The sequence below is a fragment of the Macaca nemestrina genome, chromosome 4, assembly GCF_043159975.1.
Source record: "Macaca nemestrina isolate mMacNem1 chromosome 4, mMacNem.hap1, whole genome shotgun sequence".
NCBI lineage: Eukaryota > Metazoa > Chordata > Mammalia > Primates > Cercopithecidae > Macaca > Macaca nemestrina.
The window spans coordinates 99,824,790-99,846,532 of NC_092128.1; the positions used below are offsets into that span (position 1 = coordinate 99,824,790).

General features: G+C 40.1%; 1 protein-coding gene across 8 annotated transcripts in view; it reads right to left on the minus strand.

Annotated features, from left to right (window-relative positions):
• The window catches only part of LOC105475793 (carboxypeptidase vitellogenic like), a 206,727-nt gene that overhangs the window by 157,172 nt on the left and 27,812 nt on the right, over nt 1–21,743 (minus strand). Inside the window, exon 1 of one of the 8 annotated variants that reach the window (XM_071094976.1) lies at nt 221–392. The exons of 4 other annotated variants lie outside the window; for them this stretch is intronic. The gene's annotated coding sequence lies outside the window, so the exon portion shown is untranslated. Of the gene's footprint in view, nt 1–132; nt 393–21,743 lie in introns of those variants that run through there. 3 more of the 8 variants (XM_011731306.3, XM_011731305.2, XM_071094978.1) reach the window with 3 other exon arrangements.

Below are 21,743 nucleotides of genomic sequence, written 5' to 3' on the forward strand. Positions count from 1 at the left end.
CTTTGGCTGGGCGCACGCAGTGCATCGCCAATGCTCCAACTTGAAAACTTTGACTCGGCCACAACCACCCCATTCCAGTCTCACCCATGCGGCGCTTTGTCCCCTGTTGGTGCTGAGGGCTTTTGAGATCACCTGTCCCGCGCTCCCTACGTCCGAGGGACCGAGGCGAGGACCTGTCGCGCTGAGCCGGCACGACCCACGCGGGGCAGGCAGCACTTACGCGGCGCAGTCGGTGCTCCTCCCAGAGCCGCGGTACGCGAGGACCCCAGCCGGTTGTGCTTGCAGCGCTTCCCAAGTCAGGCAGAAGTGAGGCAGCCCCACCCAGTCATGAGGACCCTGCAGAACTCCAGCCTTTAAGCGCTCCTTTAGGCTCACATGACCCAGACCTAGAGGGCAAAAGGTACGTCGTGTCCCCACCTCCTGGTCCCAGAAACCTGTCCGCACCAAGTCAGCGCTTCCCATGCTGGGTGGAAACTTAAAAATTAATAAAGATCGTCGGCTGCGGTGCAATTCAGGTTGGTTTGTCCCTTTGTTTTATTCTGATTTTGTCTCCCACTTTTTATTTTATTTTATTTTATTTTAAAAAAAAAATTTTTTTTTTTTTTGAGACGGAGTCTCGCTCTGTTGCCCAGGCTGGAGTGCAGTGGCCGGATCTCAGTTCACTGCAAGCTCCACCTCCCGGGTTCACGCCATTCTCCTGCCTCAGCCTCCCGAGTAGCTGGGACTACAGGCGCCCCCACTTTTTAAAATCTGCTATCTTAGAATTTCAACCCTGTATTTTGAAATTATTTCTGCACTGTAGGACTTACTTGCAAGCCCAGGATTTACATTTGGAAAGCGAGTCATGTTTGCTTCCCACTGTTTAAAAAGGCAACACACATTCACTGATGGTCTGCATTCCAGCTGCACTAGCAGTAAGCATGCACCAAGTGCCACTGTCCTGCCAAGCACTCTCCTGAATCACTGCGCTGGAGTCTCAGAGCCACCTGATGTGTTCTGTATCATTATACCCATTTTGCAAGTGGGGAACACAAACTAAGTGAGGTTAAGTAACCCATCCAGGGTCACATTGCTTTTAAGTGAGTTGAGTGCGTATTATTAACCATCACCAGGTGCTGGGCATTGAGCCAGACAGTACGGGAGCAAGAACTAAAAAAGGCAAGGCGGTTGCAATGGCAAGTAGATAACACAAAATAAAGGAAGGTCATCATTATCAGCAACAGCAGCATCAACTGCCAGACAAGTGGGAGAGGCCATGGGGAATCTTCTGCACTGTCCCCGGCCAACCTCCATCTCCTCACAGCTAGCTGCAGGAGTGAGCCCAGGGAAACCCGCAGCAGAGCAGCCTAGCCAACCTGACAGTCAGGGGAAAAAATTGTTTTACGCCACTTTCAGTTTCGCGTAGTTTGTTATGCAACTAAGGCTAACTAAAGCACTAGTTTTATGAGCTGGAACAAACTCACGTCACTGAATATCTTTTTTCCTAAGTACCTACTTTATTGGGTTGCTGTGAGGACTAACTGAAAAAACGATGTGTAAATCACCCCGCACAGAGTATGTGCTCAGTGACTGCAGTCATTCTTTGCTATCATACCTTCTATTTGGAAGTACTTTCTACCCACCTACCTCTTTACGGAGAAAAATCGGTTTGTGGCAAAATAATTTTTTAAGGCCAAAATCAGCCCACCTTTAATATTTGCAGGACCCAGGGCAAAAGTACAGACAGAGATTTGTATGCCAGATACCTAAATATTTAAAAGTTATACACGAAGTTAACAAATGATTAAATACAATAAGTTCTACCTTCCTACCTAGACGAATATGCCTTGGGAATTGACATGAAAGGCCAGATTGAAACTATGGATGATCTGCACTTAAATATGATGGTGCAGGGAGAAGTGGTTTCTAGTTCCTGGTCTGCAGCCACCTCCTCTCTTCCCACAGGGCTCTAGTCCATTGGTGGAAGCTCAGTCCAGCTTCCCAGAAGCAGCTGTCCCCAGCCACCTCTTGGGCTCAAGAGTATGAACACCAGAGTCAGCAATGTTCGCCCATGGGAGTAGACATTAGCAGACAACACCGCTGCTGGTGTGCAGACCCCTGAAGGAGGCTCAGTGCCATTTGGGGAGGGAATTTGGAATTTGCCTTCTAAAGTGTGGGCCCTGGACGAGGGCTCCTTGGGTCTAAGTATAAGGACAACTACTGGCCAAACAATACCTATGCCCACATGGAACCACTGAATTAAATTCTTTAATTTAAGAATTAAACTGAATTTTACAGTAAACACAGGATGAGTCATACTGTAGCGTATTTATTCAAAAACAGGGTGTCCCAAAAGTCTTCCTGCAGTTTTAATAACCTCAAGGCTATAAATGCTGCAACTTATAAGAACACCGTTTGAAAGTTAATTTAACACTATTTATCTCTGTGAAGAGTGTTGAATAACACATTTTAATTTTCATTTTTGTTTCAGTTCCCCTGAGTGAAATATGGCATACATTAACCAGAAAAGAAAATTACAATTACATTTATTAAAATAATTAAAACAGAGTCAAAAGAAGTAAATGTTCAAATGAGTTTTGTAAGTTTGTAACATTTCAACTTAAGAAGTTATTAAAGCTTAAAACTGCACTAACCTTTTTGGGGTACCCTGTATTTGGATTTGTCGTGTGTCAGGTTCTGTGCTAGACACTTGATTAAAAAGAAAAAACAAGGAAAAAGATAGTCTTCTTTAAGGAACTTGAAGTTTAGTTGTGGGGAGGGGATGAAGGGGACACAGAGATTGATCCCATCATACAATGTAAGTGCTGTAACTGGGGCTGATAAAGCATATGGGGGGAACAGAGGACAGGGACCAAATGACTCTGCTCGAAGAGCCAGGGGAATCTTGTCAGAGGAGGTGACTTGAAGTTGGACATTAAAAAATGAATAGCCACTGAGGGAAAAGGTGGCAGCACAGGCAATGAGCAGGCCACCTGCACTCAGGTTGATGCTGTGCTCTCAGACAGATGGACTGTGCGACACCAGGCATGTTCAGGGTGGGTCGGGGGTTAACTAATACTGAGGTTAGAAAATTAGACTGGAGCCAGCTTGGAAAGGGCGTGAATGCTGAGCTCTAGAGACTGATGTTGTTCAAAATTAGTAGATTGGGAAATCTGTTTCTCTTTTTTTTTTTGAGATGCAGTCTTACTGTGCCGCCCCGGCTGGAGTGCAATGTCGCAATCTCAGCTAACTGCAACCTCCACCTCCCGGGTTAAAGCGATTCCCCTGCCTCAGCCTCCCGAGTAAGCCGGGACTATAAGCGCCCGCCACCACGGCCAGCTAATTTTTTGTATTTGTAGTAGACACAGGGTTTCACCATATTGGCCAGGCTGGTCTCGAACTCCTGACCGCAAGTTATCCACCTGCCTTGGCCGCCCAAAGTACTGGGATTACAGGTGTAAGCCACCGTGCCCAGCCTGGAAATCCATTTTCTTAAAGAAAGAGAATAAAATAAAACAAAACAGTACAGAACAGAATAGAACAGGAGTATGTGTTTTCCAGGGAGGTTGTGACTGAGTGGCTATAAACAGTAGAAATTTATTATCTCATAGTTCTGGAGGCTACAAAATTAAAGTGAAATTAAAGTGCCAGCAGGGCCGGGTTCCCTCTGAAACCTGGAGGGGAAGGATCCTTCCTCGCCTCTTCTAGGTTCTGGTAGCCCCAGGTGTTCCTTGGCTTGTGGCAGCATCAATCCACCCTCTGCTTCAGCCTTCTGCGGCTTTCTGTGTCTTTTCACAGTGTCTTTCCTCCATATGTCTGTCTCTGTGTCCTAATTTCACCTACTTACGAGGACATCAATGACATTGGATTAGGGCCCGCTCTAATGACCTCATTTTAGCCTGATTACTTCTACGAAGACTCATTTTCAAAATAAGGCCACTTCACTGCTGCAAGAGATATTTTTAACCCTTTTCTTGTACTGAGAATAATCAAAGGTGGGCCAACAAATCGGTTTGCAAAGAGATTCGTTAAGCCTTCTTCTCTGATTGGCTTTCTTGAAAACAAAGATTTAAAACTGTCATGTCAATCACAAGCCCTTGTGTTCTCTACACTTGCATATTCTAGCGAGGTTTGGGATTGTTAAGCCCTAGTGGTTCAGAGCATGGGTCAGACCCAGTTCGAATCTAGAACCTTGCACCAATGACCATAAGCAAGTTACTTAATCTCAGTTTTCTCATCTGTACATGATAAAAACACTATTAGCTATCTGCAGTGTTATTAAGAGGAAGAAATGAGATAGGAGTACATATAAAGTGCTTGTCATATATAAAGGCTCAATAAATGACAGCTATAACAATAATAATGGTGATCATGACAATCAAGATTCTAGGCTGTGACTGCAGTTCTTTCCAACTGTCTATCCAAGACAACTAAATTGTATCTGGACACCACACAAAAGGATGCCTCTCACTGACCTATAGCCGGAGCTTTGCTGTGCTCCTTAAATTCCAGTTAAGAAGACACAGAGAACAGATCATTTACACATCTTGATCAGGTAAATACAATTCCAATTGTCTAAGTGTGTAGGTTTGATTTTACATTTGCAGCTGCTGCCACCAAGACAAATGTGGAGCTGGAATGGAAACAAGGAGAATTGATTAACCTTGTAGGCAATCATGCCCCTCTCGGAAGTGTCTAGGTCTCTCCCTGCACTTGTCAAGACTTCTATAGCCATTGTTCCTTTACAGTGTTATTACTGATCTTCAGTGGGCCGCCTCGCAGCGTGGAAACACAGCTCAGAGGCACAGCGAAAAGAGAAATATCACAGCCCCCATGCGCCACAATTAATTGTTCAATAAACACTTTTCTTAAGGAAAGAAGCCAGATGTGTCACACCCGCACACTTGCAAAACAACACTGTGCTATTAAAAAAGGGAGGGGTGTGTGGTGGATCCAGCTGAAGAAAGTCTACAGCTGTTCTGCACCTTAGCTATAAGCACTGAAGGCTTCATTAAGGGAGAAGTAGGCCCAGGTGGCGGTAACCAAACTGTAAGACACAGGCACATGCCCTGATCAACTTATTTTTTTTTTTTTTTTTTTGAGACGGAGTCTCGCTGTGTCGCCCAGGCTGGAGTGCAGTGGCCGGATCTCAGCTCACTGCAAGCTCTGCCTCCCGGGTTTTTACGCCATTCTCCTGCCTCAGCCTCCCGAGTAGCCGGGACTACAGGCGCCCGCCACCTCGCCCGGCTAGTTTTTTGTATTTTTTTTAGTAGAGGCGGGGTTTCACCGTGTTAGCCAGGATGGTCTCGAACTCCTGACCTCGTGATCCGCCCATCTCGGCCTCCCAAAGTGCTGGGATTACAGGCTTGAGCCACCGCGCCCGGCCCTGATCAACTTATTGAAGTGCTTCAGTCTTCTTGTACTTGGTAAGGAAGGGGCACCTCCTAAGACTAGCCACAGGCTACAGACTCCAGGGAAGTTGTGGATAATTACATGGTAATTATTTCTAATAAGTGCTTCCACTCTCAGCATGATTATCCTTCCCTGGGTTGCTTGCCTCCTTATGCCTGGTTTATGTAGGGAAACAATGTCCAAATTAATCTACGTCTTTTGTAAGTGAGCCTATACCCCTTTGACGATCCAGATGGTTTAGCGCCCTTTAGCAGCAGGTGTTAAGGCTTTCTTACAAAAGGCATATTTTCAGTTTCCCTTCGGCTATGGAAAAAGCCAGGCAAATAAGACTTCGGTGGTTTAAGGATAAATTATGGGATTAATATAGACATAGCCACTAAGGACAGCTGAGCAAGCCCTGTGTAAAACCAAGAGAAATAATCACAGCGAACCTTTGGAAGGATTTTGTGGTTTGCCCAACAGTTTTCATATATATAATCTCTTAATTTTCACATCAGCCCTGCGAGGTATATTTTGATATTATGATGCACCTGCCAATGTGCTCGGGATAGTATCTGATTAAGGGCATGGCCCTAGGAGTAGACGGAGGGGATCTGAATCCCAGCTCAACCACTCATTAGCTGTGTGACCTTTGCTGTGTTAATTAACCTCTCCAAGTCTTAGCCTTCTCATGTATGGGAAGAAAACATCACCAACCCTACAAGGCTGATCTGAGGATTTGATGAAATTGTATGTGTAGCCATCAACACAATGTCTAGCCCATAGCAAGCAGATCATTCGTTGGCTGAAGGAAAGACATTTGCAAATGACAAACAGAGTGTAAAGAAATGTCCTTGGGTGAAGCAGTATTTGGAGTCTCTTCTTTTTCTCTTGTTTAGGTTTTATTTTATTTTCTTCTAATGGAAATAGTGTTTAGTGCAGGTGCTGTCCTCACTCATATTGTGCCTATGAAGACTTGCATGATCCAAAGTGGGTTATCTAGAAAAGTGATTCTATAGCCTCTGAAAGGTTTTCCAGAACGTCAAGAACTAGATTACATCACCAAATAAAGGAATACAAGTAAAATGGGCAAAAGGTATTTTTTTGGTAGGAATGCTCAAGCAATTGCATAAAACCTTATGTTGCTTTTAATGCATGGCAGCTCAGGCTAGACTGCTCAGAACTTCTTGCTGGGTTAGCTGCTATGGGTTTAAAGGATTCCCCCTTGATTCTGAGACAGCTACACCTAGAAGCACCAAGCAGTGAGAAAGAGAAAAGGCGCCAGAAGGCCAGTCCCCAGGTCTCTTTGTTCTCTATTCTCAGTTCCTGGCTAAATCTTTCTTGCTTTCCTCATCTGAAAATGGAAGTCATAACAACTCACCCACTCTATCCACCCTTACTGAGCCAAGGAGTCTGAATGCACTAGCTAAATGATACAGTGCCTGTCTTATGCCACATGTAACACCATGATCACTAATGTGATATAAATTGCCTGGGCTTAGTTTGTTCCCATCCACCCCACCCAGAGATCTATCAGCAAAAAGAAAAAAGGAATTATCCCTTCTCCTTCTCAGAAGAAAAGTGACCTGACACTGAGTTGTTAAATTCTGGGCTCCTTTGCTCTGAGACAGTTGGAAGAGTTAACGCCATTTTTTCTCTTTCGGTGCACCCCATTGTTAGTTTCTCTCAGTAAATTTTGACAAGAAACAGGCAAACAAAACAAAATACATTTGATCCTTGTTATTCATGGATTCCATTATTTGCAAATTCTCCTCCATGGTCCAGATAACAAGGACCTCAGAATTCCTTGTCCAAATGTCCACAAGCTGGCTTCCAGAGCCTCCTTGGAGTCATCCTCCATCTGAGGGGTGGCCAAAGGCCATGCTTACAGAGCTGGGGTGTGCAGGGAAGGATGTCCAGGAGAAGGACAGGCGTAGAGGTAGTGCTCTACATCACCATGTTCCAGCACAGAACTTCAGGAAGTCTCAGAATTATAAACTCAAATTGATTTTCTAGCTTGCTATCAAGGTATACTTTTCAAGGTAAGAGGGTATATTTCATTTAACAGTTTGTTCCCTGGTTTATAAGTGTTACATAACTAGACATATGGTACGTGGGCCTCCATGTGTACTCTTGCCCCAACCCTCCAAAGAAAGAGGCAGGCTTGGAAAGAAATAAACATCTGTTGATTTAAACTACAGTTGACCCTTGAACGCATGTGTTTCAACTACACAAGTCCACTTATACAAGGATTTTTTTCCAGAAAAGTGCCACTGAGTGTGTCCACCTTCTCTCCCACCTCCTCTACCTCTTCTGGTTTTGCCACCCCTGAGACATCAGGACCAACCCCTCTTCTTCCTTCTTCTCCTCCTCAGCCTATTCAATGTGAAGACAATGAGGATGAAGACCTTTATGGTGATCCACTTCCACTTAATGAATAGTAAATACATTTTCTCTCCCTTATAATTTTCTTTTCTTTTAAACGGAGTCTCACTCACTTTGTCACCCAGGCTGGAATACAGTGGTATAATCTTGGCTCACTGCAACCTCCGCCTCCCAGGTTCAAGCGATTCTCGTGCCTCAGCCTCCCAAGTGGCTGGGATTACAGGCATGTGCCACCACACCCAGCTAATTTTTTTATTTTTAGTAGAGATGGGGTTTCACCATGTTGGCCAGGCTCGTCTCAAACTCCTGGCCTCAAGTGATCTACCTGCCTCGGCCTCTCAAAGGGCTGGGATTACAGGCATGAGCCACTGCACCTGGCCGCCCTTATGATTTTCTTAATAACATTTTCTTTTCTCTAGCTTACTTTCTTGTAAGAATATAGTATATAATATGTCTAACATACAAAATATATTAATTGTTACATTATCGTAAGGTTTTCTGATCAACAGTAGGCTATTAGTAGTTAAGTTTTGGAGAAGTCAAAAGTTATATGTGGATTTTTGACTACATAGGAGGCTGACAGCCCTAACCTCTGCATTTCTCAAGAGTCAACTGAACTAATATCTAGGACCTGTTTGTCACCACATCACAACCTCATTTATTCTGACAGTTGCCCCTGGGGAGGAGGATGGTGGGGTTCTCATTGCAGAATCTGTGGAACAGGATGCCAGCAGACAGCGGAGGGGCCCCAGCCAGCAGCTCTGAGTAAGTGAAGGAACAATAAGGGCAACAGCGGTGTAAATGCTGGAGATCAGGCCCCTCTCCATTTGTATGCAGTGAATCAGCCTCTAGCATGTCTGTATGATCTAAATGGGAGGGGCTTCCCCATCCCTTCTCTTTGCCTCCCTACACCTATAGATTTTGAATGTTCCTGCCAAACTCAGCAAGTATGAGCTCAAACTGGATTCTTTTTCAAAAACATAAAAATAAATGACATTTCTTATACTCTAGATGTCATGAAACAGTTCACACCTGATCGATATTTAAAGAAGTATTGTTATTAGACTGGCACGGTGTCTCATGCTTGTAATCCCAGCACTTTGGGAGGCCAAGGCAGGCGGATCACTTGAGGTCAGGAGTTTGAGACCAGCCTGGCCAACATGGTGAAACTTTATCTCTACTAAAAATTTAAAAAATTAGCCAGGTGTGGTGGCCCACACCTGTGGTCCCAGCTACTTGGGAGGCTGAGGCAGGAGAAGCTCTAGAACCCAGGAGGCAGAGGTTGCAGTGAACCAAGATTGCGCCACTGCACTCCAGCCTGGGCAACAGAGTGAGACTCCATGTATTAGTTCGTTTTCATGCTGCTGATAAAGACATAATCGAGACTGGGCAATTTACAAAAGAAAGATGTTTAATTGTACTTACAGTTCCATGTGGCAGGGGAAGGCTCACAATCATGGTGGAAGGCAAGGAGGAGCAAGTCACATCTTACATGGATGGCGGCAGGCAAAGAGAAGGGTGGTTGTGCAGGGAAACTCCCCTTTTTAAAACCATCAGATCTCGTGAGACTTATTCATGTCACAAGAACAGCACAGGAAAGACCTGCCCCCATGATTCGATTACCTCCCACCAGGTCCCTCCCACAACATGTGGGAATTCAAGATGAGATTTGGGTGGGGACACAGCCAAACCATATCACTCCATCTCAAAAAAATAAATAAATAAAAATGAAATAAGTATTATTATTATGTAAACTTGGGTTGCACCATTTCAGGGAAAACACATACATTTTAACAACCTAAGTTAAAAAGCCATTATCAAAAATAAATAAATAAATAGAACTCTTTCCAATGCTAAGAAGAAAGGCAAGGCTGAGAGAAGAAAAAGGAATTAAAAGGTATTAAATCCTTACTACCAGCCAAAGCCATGCTAAGTGTATCACGCCTGATGTCATTCAGACCTCACTGTAACCCTAGAAGGTAGACATTATATTCTCCATTTTCTAATGGATGTAACAGAAGAATAGAGATGTTCAATCATTTGTCCAAGATCAAAGAGCTACTGAGTGTCAGAACTGGAATTCAAACATAGGTCTTTCTGACACCAAAACTGCCATTCTTCTCACGTCTTTGTCTAGCCACCTGCACTACAATCTGAAGCTTGGAATACAAGCTTTGGATTCTTCCAATCATCGCCCTGCTTCCCTGTTTTTAAATCCTGTCCTTTAGCAAGGTCAACTGTGGACAGTCCTCCCTCATCGGGAGCCAGGAGGGTAGGCTGGCTGGAGGAGTCCTGTTGACAAATCTCATCCTTGTGATGGATTTTTTTTTCTAGGCCTCAAGACATCTGAAAAGGCGAGGACATTTCTAAATGCCCTCTGTCCTTCAGACCACATTGGAGTGTCATGTCAGGGTCTGTGAGCTGGGAAATAGGCCCTGAGCCAATAGATCTAGAGACAGCCACGTGCTCTTGCACAGCCTAGCCAGCTGTGCCCCTTGGGCTGTTAGTGAGAAAACTTACTTTTACATTTAATATTGGTTTTCTCCCCTTAAATCAAAAGAGTGCTGAGGGATAAACAAGCGAAGCATGGTGAGAGAGGGAGGAGTTAATGTGTGCAAGGTGAACCCTTAGACAGAGGCAACTGGAAAACCATGTATTTACTTTTGAGTTTTTTGACAATGAGATCTATCTTCCCTTCCCCCACTGGACTGGTCTGGTTTTTGCCTGTGATTAGAAGTTCTTCTGTGGCCTGTCACTTTCCTTGCAAATCTGTTGCAAAGTAATTACATCTCAGTATTGGGATCTGTGTTTCAAAAATGTCAAAACAAATTTCAATGATTAAATGCCACAGATTAAGCTTGTTACTTCTCTAAAATTGATAGGAAGGACACATTTTAATTCGAAATTATAAATCTGAGGCACTGTACCATCAAGCTACCTCCAAAACCCAAAAACTCCATAAAGCTCTAGCTCTGAGGAAACAAAAAGTTAAATTCAATCTAAAGATGGCGATCTTGTGAAGTAACCAGCCATATGTCATCTCATTTTATTGAGGCTGAAATTTTGCCCTGAGGCATCTGAAGGAACTCAGCTAAGGCATCCCCGATAAAGGTCATCTGTGAGGGAAACTTTGTGGGGTTTTTTTCCTCTTTAGAGATCTATAAACACTAATTAAATATGCATTATTGGTGTAATTTTGACCAAGGAGCTTTATGTTAGTATGAAAGCGACTATGTATTACTCTCCAGCACAGCTTACACAAGCATTATTCTAAATTATCAGATTTTTAGCTTCTGCATAGCTAAAGACAAAGTCCAAGAAGTCATAATTCTTTATCAAAACTGACAGTTGGTTTATGCACCTGCCGATTTATCTAGCGAACTCTGCCTTGCATTCTCAACATGAAAATCCTGTGCCTGCCAGTAGGTGATACGTCTAATTTTAACACAAGAAAAGACATCTAGCAAACATCAAAACAAAAGCTACCCTTCGAGCTCAATTTTCTTTTTCACACATTGGTCCACCCTACCCCCACTTGATGTCAGCAGGAAGTAATCTCATCTGTGGAAAGGAAGCCAGCCTCCTAACTGCAGCGACAAATTGTAGGGAAATGAAAAGGCTTGATGATTGCTGAATTTTATCCCTCTTTATTTCCAAAAGAATAATGAAGAGCTGTCTTTTCTCCCACTTAACATCCTAATCACCCACATCAGCAGTTTACACGGCAGCTACCCACACCTCTGAGTGGGGAGGGAAAAAAGAATAAGATGTGACCCCTCCCCCACCCTGCTACACCCATTGGAACCTGTCAGTACTGCATCTTTAATCAACCTCAAAATTGCAATCCTCCTCCACTCAATGCCCAGCCCCTGCTGGTTTAGGGCACTACATAGCTTGTGGTAAACTGCTATCCATTATTCGTGTATATTTAGAACTTCTCTAGAGAAATGGCATTATCTCAGTCACTAAGCTGAAAACTGTTTGAAGTTAGCTTTGCACAGTGGCTTATTCACAGTCTCTTTCATGGGCCCTTCATTCACCTTGCTTTAAAATGTTCAGACTGATGCACAACTACAGAAATCCAAAGCATGAAAAGATCACCCTATGGAAAATTGACTGATTTGCATTTTGCTAATGTTGGGATAGGTCAAATGTTATTTCTCTCCTCTCCATAATGTTTCATTGGAGATAAATCCTACTCCCCTTCACTCAATGACCTGAACAAGATCTGGTGATAGAAAACATATTTTCAATAATACTAAACTCATTTTTCTGCCAGAACAAATTAGTCAGTAGCTATCTCATATGTCATAGAGGTTTTCAAGAGGCACTTAGGAGGATGCTAAAAAAAATTCCTTCTATGTAGATTATTAGAAATGTCATGTGCTAATGTAAAAATGCTCTGGCAATCCTTTCGTTTTACTCTTCCTTATGAAAATACTGTTTCTCGTTTGTGATTCCACTCCTAAAGAGATGTTTTTTGAAAATGCTTCCAAAGAGATACAGAAGGAAGTGTTATCATTTAGCCCAGAAAAGGCAAGATGGCAGGGAGGTAATCAAATAAAGGAAGAAAAGACACAATAAGCTCATCACTCCTCCAAATTCCCATCTCCACTGAAAACTGGTTAAGAAGAGGGGAGCGGGCTGTATTGGTAGAAAGGTTTCTTTAGAGTTGAATATATTAAGAAGAGCATGAATTCCTGAATGAATGAATGTCTACAACCAAGGACTGTCTTCCTTCAGTGTTCCTTGCCATTTGAAGGAAAAGCAGTTTATAGCACACACATATTTTCTTAGGACCTCAGTTTCCACCATCCTGTAATAGAGCAAACAATTGCTACTTTTTATTGCTGTAGAGCAGATTAAATAAGATGATGTGACTAAAACATGTAACATGATGTCTGATCCATAACCAAAGAAGACTAGAATGTGTAATGAAAGCTATGATGTGTGTGGGTAAGAGTGGGGATAGCTGAATCCTGAAAATTCAGGCAGAATGGCTCACTTTATTTTATTGTGTAGCCTAGTCTTTATGTGATAATATTGCTATTTAAGTTTACCAGAGAGGAAAATATTTCCTTCAACATCCTCTACGAGATCTGTTTTCACATGTGTAGAGCTGACTGTAGGCCTGAATAGGTGAATTATGCATTTCACCCAACTTTGTTTTATAATTTGAGTCATTAGACATGGCCGTAGAGTTAACAGTTTAATATAAAAGTGTTCCTGGAGACTTTGCTTGTTCTTTTTGGACTCTAATCAAACGTGAAAGAGATTAGTAGTAGCAGTATTTGTGATTTCACCCTATTTTAAGTATTTACAGATGCTTAACTCTTAGAGAGATACTTCTGACATTCCAACACATTTCAACTCTGTATAAACATTCCTTTGGGGGCTTTTATTTTGTTCTGATAGTAAAAATTACTAGAGGAATGTAACTGAAAACTGATTTCCAAATAAGATACCCTGCGGCAATCGAAATATCCTATGTAGTTATTATCCACTGTAAAGTACACTTTCCCTCAGGGAATCTGCTATCAGAGAAAATTAAAACCTAGACACCCATTTTAAAGCCCATTAAGCCATTAGGTGGCTCTTCAGTGTTTTCCTGATGGGCTACACAGCACAAGGAGCCCTCCCAGAGCCAGTGAGAAAGCATTCTGCAGACTCCTATAAGCAGATTTCTTTATCTGGGAGTCACAGAAGTTTAGACCTGAGATGCACCTTGAAAATTATTCAACTTCTTCCATTTGCAGAAGAGGAAACTGAGCACAGAAGAGGTCACATGGTTTTCCAATATCCACAGCTGGTTAGAGGCAGAATAAGGGTTGAAACCTAAATTCCTACAGCATTCTGGCATCACAGAGCCTTCATGGTCTTAAAGGTCGGATGAATTATTCTATACCAGAATAATTTTTTGGATGGTGGTATTGGAAAACTATCTGCCTTGGAAGTTGCTTCAGATGGAATAAAAACCTATTATTTTTAAAAAGTAAAGCATTTAAAATGTGTATTATTATGTAACATGTATGTGTTACCATTGTAGTTCACTATGTAGAGTGATGAAATGGGGAGGCTAATTGGAGAAACCCTCTTCCCACACAAGTCTTATGCCTCTCTCCTTCCCCGCTTCACACAGAGGACATTTTGCTCAAATGTCACCTTCTCAGTGAGATCTACCCTGACCCCCTATTTAACATACCTCGAGCACACATCCTGGGATTACTGATCCCTTTTACTCTGTCCTATCTCTTCTTCAAAGCACCTATCACCTGCTGACTTACTATGTAGTTCACTCATTCTTATGCTAGAAAATAAGCCATGAAAACAGGAAATTATGAAATTATTGTGATTTGCGTTAACTAGTGTAATGCAAGTGCCTAGAACAGTGCCTGACGTAAAATAATTCTTAAGTATTTGTAGAAGGAATTAATTAATTGTCCCCAAATGGCATCCTTTGTGTGCCCATAGGTGCACATCATTTTCTGGTTGGTGGTCATCTTCTGACTAGATGTGCCCTGTCCATCAGCACACAGTGTTGTGGAGAGCCAAGCTTCATTATTACCTTGCCTCACTAAAAGTTAAACATTGCGGCCTGGCTCTCTGATAAAGAAAGCTCACTTTCCTAAGATCAACATGGATTCCTGGCCCTCATAATATTTCTACATGTTTAAATCTTACTCAGTTTGCTACTTTCTATATTCACTTGATCTAAAATATGTACCGGCCACCCACAGTGTGTGAAGTTGGTGCCAGACATTCATGTTGACAGACATGAGCAGTACAATCTGGAACCTATCAGACTAATGTCTCATAAAACTTCTCTGATTCCCTGATGTTCTCCCATCAATTTCCCTGTTCCTCTATGTGGCACACAACGTTACTGGTTTATCTATGTCACTCCCCCTCCTGTTTTGTATCTCCATTTAGTTTGGACAATAATGTACCCAGGAGTTGAGTGATGTCTGACCCTAGTCAGTCAGGGCAACCCCTTTTCCCTTTGCCACTGATTGGTCTACAAGTGGGTGTGTAATCCAGTCCTGGTCAGTGAAATATAATGAGAAGTCTAATGGAGGGCTTGGGAAAGATTTTTCTCCCTGTCAGAAGGTAGGGGAAGTACCACAATCTTCAGCCCTAACCCCAGCACCTTGATTCCTAATTTGGATGGCGTGTTGTGAAAATGTGATGATGCCTGGTGCTGTGGTTGCCATCTTGCGACCATGAGGAAAAACCACATATGCACTGAGGCGGACAAGAAGTGCTAAAGGAGCCTGGGCTCTTAATGACGTTGATCTAACAAACCCACCCTGAGACCAGTCTACCTTTTGATTTATTTATCATATTCAAATGATAATATCTATTAATCATTGACATTAGGTTGATAGTCTTTTCCATTTCTTGATTAATGTGAAAAGCTATAGATTAGTTTTGTTTATAAATATCTGTCAGCCCTGAGATAATAATATTAAGAACAAGCGTCATTTCCTTGAGTCTTTCCTCTATGATTTTTTCCTGCTTTTTTAAACTTTAATTTCTCACCCTTCTTTTCAACTCTATAAGCTTATTTTCTGTATAATACCTAGAAGCTACTTGACTTCTTACCAGATATTATATTAAACCCCTTCTTTCTACTTTATCTATGGTGAGCAAGATAGAGGAAGGTGCTCAAGGTTAGGGGAAAAACTGAAATGTTTTCAACATTAGCCTTGACTGGGCTCATGTCTTAGCACATGAGGGTTTGTGCAGGAAAACTGAAGCAAAGGAAGGAGAGCATGGTTACTCTCTTTCCAGTCCACTTTGAACCCCATTACCAAGTGAATCTTCCTAAAACACTCCCTATAGCACATCTTTCTCTTGGTCAGAAAAACCTTAGATCAGAAACCTAAGGATTTCACTGAGCCTGCCAGATGAGATTTCAACAGTTTTCTTAGCATTCATCAACTTTCACAATCTACACCCAACTTCCCTTTCCAACTGGACCCCCTCTACTTATCTCGAACCCCACATTTTTGCCAGTTGGGTCTGTGTATTCACCTTTAACTTTTCATACCCATTCATGCTCCTGGTCCTGGTTATAGTGGTCCTGGACCTGGAATGATCCCTAACCGAATTCCATTTATTCTCTAAGCCTCTGCTATTCAGTAGGTAACCACAATGGGTAGACTGGCCTTTTCACTGAGTTTTTAATTTAAATCCATTTGAATTTAAAAACAGATATTTGAAAATTAAAAACTTTTGCTTTGTGAAAGACCCTGTTAAGAAGATGAAAAAGACGAGCCACCAACTGGAAGAAAATATTTGCAAATCATATGTAAAAGATTCATCTATAGAATATATAAAGAGTTCTCTAAAGTCGACAGTGAGGAAACAATCCGATTTTAAAATGGGCCAAAGAGTTGAACAGACATTTCACTAAAGAAGATAGACAGTTGGCAAATAAGCACATGAAAGATACTCAGCATCACTAGCCATCAGGGAAATGTAAGTTAAAATCACCAAGACAGATCACTTATAGCCCTATTAAAATAGCTAAAATAAAAATACTAATAATACCAGACACTGGCATGGATGCAGGGAAGCTGGATCTCTCAGACATCGCTGGTGGCAATGTTAAACAGCATAGCCACTCTGGGTATCTGGCAGTTTCTTAAAAAGTTAAACACACATTTACTATACAACTGAACAACAGTACCTCTGGGCATTTATCCTAGGCAGGTAAAATCTTATGTTCACACAAAAACTGTTCACAAATGTATGTGTAATAGCCAAAAACTGGAAATGACCCAAATGCTTGTCAAAAGGTGAATGGTTGAACACACAACCATATAGTAGAATACTATCCAGCAATAAAAAGAAACAAACTACTGATACATGAAACAGCTAGGGTGGATCTTAAGAACATTATGATGGCCGGGCGCGGTTGCTCATGCCTGTAATCCCAGCACTTTGGGAGGCCAAGGCGGGCAGATCACCTGAGGTCGGGAGTTCGAGACCAGTCTGACCAACATGGAGAAACCCCGTCTCTACTAAAAATACAAAATTAGCTGGGCGTGGTGGCGCATGCCTGTAATCCCAGCTACTTGGGAGGCTGAGGCAGGAGAATCGCTTGAACCCGGAAGGCGGAGGTTGCAGTGAGCCGAGATCGTACCATTGTACTCCAGTCTGGGCAACAAGAGTGAAACTCCATATTAAAAAAAAAAAAAGAACATTATGACAAGTGACAAAAGCCAGTCTCAAAGGATTACACATTGTATGATCTCATTTACATAACATTCTTAAAATGGCAAAGTTACAGAGAAAACAGATAAATTAAATGGCTGCCAAAGGTTAGGGAAGGGGAGGGAGAGCCTAACTATAACAGAGCAGCACTAGGAGATCATTTGTGTGATGGAACAGTCCTTCTGTGTTGGTTGTGATTGTGCTTAAACAATTCTGTAATGCAATAAAACGTTATAGAAATATACACAGAGACAGATAAAACATTCGAATGCATATGAATAACAGTGAAATATGCATGAGGTGTAGTTAACTGTACCAATCAATATCCTTGTTTAGATAATAAACTATAGTTATGCAAAATGTTACCATGGGGTGATGGGTTCATGGGATCTGTTTATACTACTTTTACTCCTTATGAGTCTGTAATTATTTCAAAATTAAAAATTAAAAAAAGACACTCGATTCTATTATGGGAAAATGTTTAAGCATGTTTGATATATGAATCTATTTCTGCATTGTAAATTTTATTAAATCTAAGATGTGCTATAAGTGTAAAGTATATACTGGATTTTGAAGACTTAGTATGAAAAACATTGTAAAATACTTTGCTTATAATTTTTATATTGATTAAAATGCTCTAAAATATATTGAATTAAGTAAAATATATTATTAAAATTATTTTCACCCTTAAAAAATGTTTTAAAATGTGTATTTTAGATAATTTAAAATTACATATGTGATTCATATTATATTTCTATTTCCTGCTCTAAGCAAAGAATATGGTAACCTGAAAATTGACACATATGTTAATGGGCATATGCATATGAGCAATTATTACCTAAGAGACAATATCCCTGTTTTTTTTACAATCATATTAAGGTATAACTGGCATACAATAAGCTACATATAAAGTGTACAATTTGATCAGTTTCAGCTATGTATGAACCCATGAAACCTATCATCACAAGATAACAAACATTCTCATTGCCCCCAAAAATTTCCTCACTCCTGCCATCTCTGTCACCAGGCAATCAGCTTTCCTGGTGATCAGCTTTCCATCACTATAGATTAACTTCCATTTTTAAATTTTTAAATAAATACTATTATATTAATTGGTATCTTTCAGTCTGTGTAATTACTTTAAGATTCATGTATGTTATACATATCAATAGTTCACTCCTTTTCATTGCTGAATTATATTGTATTGGACTGAAATATATTGGTCCATTTACTTGTTCAAGGACATCTGGGTTGTTCTTAGCTTTTGACTATTACAAATAAAGCTGCTGTTAACATTCGTGGACAAGTCCTTATGTGGACATATGCTTTCATTTCTCTTGGGTAAATACCTAGGTTGACACACATAGTAGGGAATGTTTAACTTTTCAAGCTATAAAACTGTTCTCAAAAGTGTTCTGCCATTTTCCATTCCCACCAGCAGTGTATGAGAGTTTTAGCTGCTCCATATCCTTCCCAACACTTATAGGGTCTTTTTGATTATCGCCATCATACTAGGTGTCAACTCACTGTGATTTAAACTTGAATTTTCCTAATGACTAATGATGTCCAGCATCTTTTTATGTGCTTATTTCCTATTTCTACAGTTTCTTTTTTGTAAAATGTCTATTTGATTTTTGCACATTATTTTAATTAGGTTGCTTATCTTCTTATTAAGTTGTAAAGGTTTATTTTATACAAAATGTAAATCCTTTATAAAATATATATTTTGCAGATAATTTTGCCCAGATTTTGGCTTGCCTTTCATTTCCTTAACAGTTTTTTTTGAAGAGCAAAAGTGTTCAATTTTGGCCAGGCACAGTGGCTCACACCTGTAATCCCAGCACTTCAGGGAGCCGAGATGGGCAGATCGCTTGAACTCAGAAGAGACAAGTCTGAGCAATATGGCAAAACCCCATCTCTACTAAAAATACAAAAATTAGCCAGGCGTGGTGGCACATGCCTGTAATCCCAGCATCCCTGGTGACTGAGGCAGGAGAATTGCTTGAACCTGGGAGGCAGAGGTTGCAGTGAGCCACGATCTCACCACTGCACTCCAGCCTGGGTGATAGAGCAAGACCTGTCTCAAAAAAAAAAAAAAAAAAAAAAAAAAAAATCCCAAAGATTATTCTTTCTTCACTGAGCTTCCCTTTGAAAGAGGTCAATTGACATATATGTGTAGGTCTATTTCTAAACTTTCTAGAGTGTTCCATTGATCTTTGTATATCTATTATTATGACAATACCACACTGTCGTGATTACCATAGCTCCATAATAAACCCTACATATAAACTCAAGTGTACAGTGTAAGTTCTATAGCTTTATTCTTTTTCAAATGTTTTTGACTATTCTACATCTTTTGAACTTCCATATAAATTTTAGAATCAGTTTGTCAATTTCTAAAAAACAAGCCTGCTGATATTTTTATTGGCATTGCATTTAATCTAAAGATCAATGTGGGGAGAATAGATATCTAAATAATATAGTCTTCTGATTTATGGGCATGTGTATCTCTTCATTTATGTCTTTTTAATTATCTCAACAATGTTTTATAGTTTTTGATCTAAAGGTCTTGCATAAGTTTTCTTCAAACCAATACTTAAGTTCATATTTTCGGCTATTTTAAATGGTATATTTATTGCAATTTCGGATTGATCTTTACTACTGTATAGAAACAAAATTGATTTTTATATATTACTCTGTCCTTTAACCTTGCTAAACTCACTTAATAGTTCCAATAATTTTTTGTGTGTAGGTTTCTTAGATTTTTTTTTATATCACCTATACTGGTTCAAAGAATTTTCCACAGTCATGTTGTCTGTTAATAGAGACTGCTTTATGCCTTTCTTTTTAACCTGTATGCCATTGTTATTTCATTTTCTTTCATTAATACATTTGCCATAACCTTTGTTACAATGACAAATAGAAGTGATAGAATGGATATACTTGCACTATTCTTAAATTAAAAGCATTCAGTCTTTCACCATTAGGTGAGGTGTTAACTGTAGGCTTTTCATAGCTGCCCTTTATGTGGTTGAATTTTCTTCTTTTCTTAGTTTGTTAAATTTTTTCATCATGCATAGATGTTGAATTTTTGTCATATGCTTTTCTGCATATATTGAGGTGACCATATGTTGTTTCTTTTTAGGTGTATTAACATGGTGAATTACATGGGTTGATTTTCAAATGTTAAACCAACCCTGCATTCTTGAGATAAACCTTTTATTTGGTAAAATTTGTGAACAGTGTTTGTCACTATGTTCACAGGAGACATGATTTGTAGATTTTCTTTTCTTGTAATATCTTTGGTTTTGGTGTCAAGGTAATGCTGGCTTCATAGATTGAGTTGCAAAGTGGGTTTTTGTTTGTCTGTTTGTTTGTTTGGAGACAGGGTCTCACTCTATGCCTAGGTTGGAGTGTAGTGGTACAATATCAGCTCCCTGCAGCCTTGACTTCCTGGACTCAAGTGATTCCTGCCTCACCCTCCCAAGTAGCTAGGACCAGAGGTGTGTGCCACCACACCCAGCTTTTTTTTTTTTTTTTTTTTTTGGTTTTTGTAGAGGTGGGGTCTCACTATGTTGACCAGGCTAGTCTCAAACTCCTGGCCTCAATCCTCCCATCTCAACCTCTCAGAATGTTGGGATTACAGGCATCAGCCACTGCGCCCAATGTGGATAGCAAAGTGTTTTACCCTCTTTGATTTTCTTGAAGTTTTGTGTAGAATTGATAGTCTTTCTGATTTAAACGTCCGGTAAAATTAACCAGAGAAGCCATCTTGGCTTGATATGTTTTCTGGGTTTTTAGTTTGTTTGTTTGTTTGTTTTATGGGGAGGTTTCTAACTATAATAGCTTTATAGTTAGAAGACTTTAATAACTTGAATAGCTATTGAGCTATTCAGGTAATCTATGTCTTCTTGAGTGATCTCTAGCGGATGGTTTCTTTCAAAGAATTTGTCCATTTTATCTAAGCTGTCAAATATTATGGCAAAAAAGTTGGTTGTAATATTTTCTTATACTTTTAGTATCTACAACTGTATTGGTATCCCCTCTCTCTTTTCTATAATTAATAATTTGTATCACTTCTATTTCTTTCTTGATGAATCCAGCTAAAGGTTTATCACTCATTGATCTTAAAAAAACAGTTTTTTATTCCAATGATATTCTCTATTTTTTGTTTTCTATTTCCTGTACCTTCTTGAACATTTGAAATATATTTATAATAGCTCTTTTAATGTCCTTGACTACTAGTTCTACTATCTGTGTCATTTTTGTCCTGTTTCCATTGATTGATTTTTCTCCACAATGTAAGATATATTTCTAGGCTTTTTTGCATGCATAGAGTACATATACTATATATGTACAAGTTAAAGAATAATAACAAAGTGAACAATGTTTACAACTCCAAACAACTTAACAAAAATAATATTATCAATACCTTAAATGTGTCCCTGGTAACATCCCTACCTTGATCCACTCAAAGGTAACCACTATCTTGAATTTTGTGTTAAACTAACTTTTAATTATTTATTTTTGCTTAGGTATGTAATCCTAAAATAATATATTAATTTTAACTTTTTTAGACCTTTGTCAAATACAATAATTCTAGGCTTACTTTTTTCATTCAATATGTTTTTGAAATTCAACCAGATAAACATGTATCTGTTCATTCATATTCTATCCTAAATGGTATTTCATTAAATGAATATTCAAAAAATTATCTACTATCTGCGGACATGAGAGCTATTTCCAGTTTTTCTTTTTGCTTGTTTGAT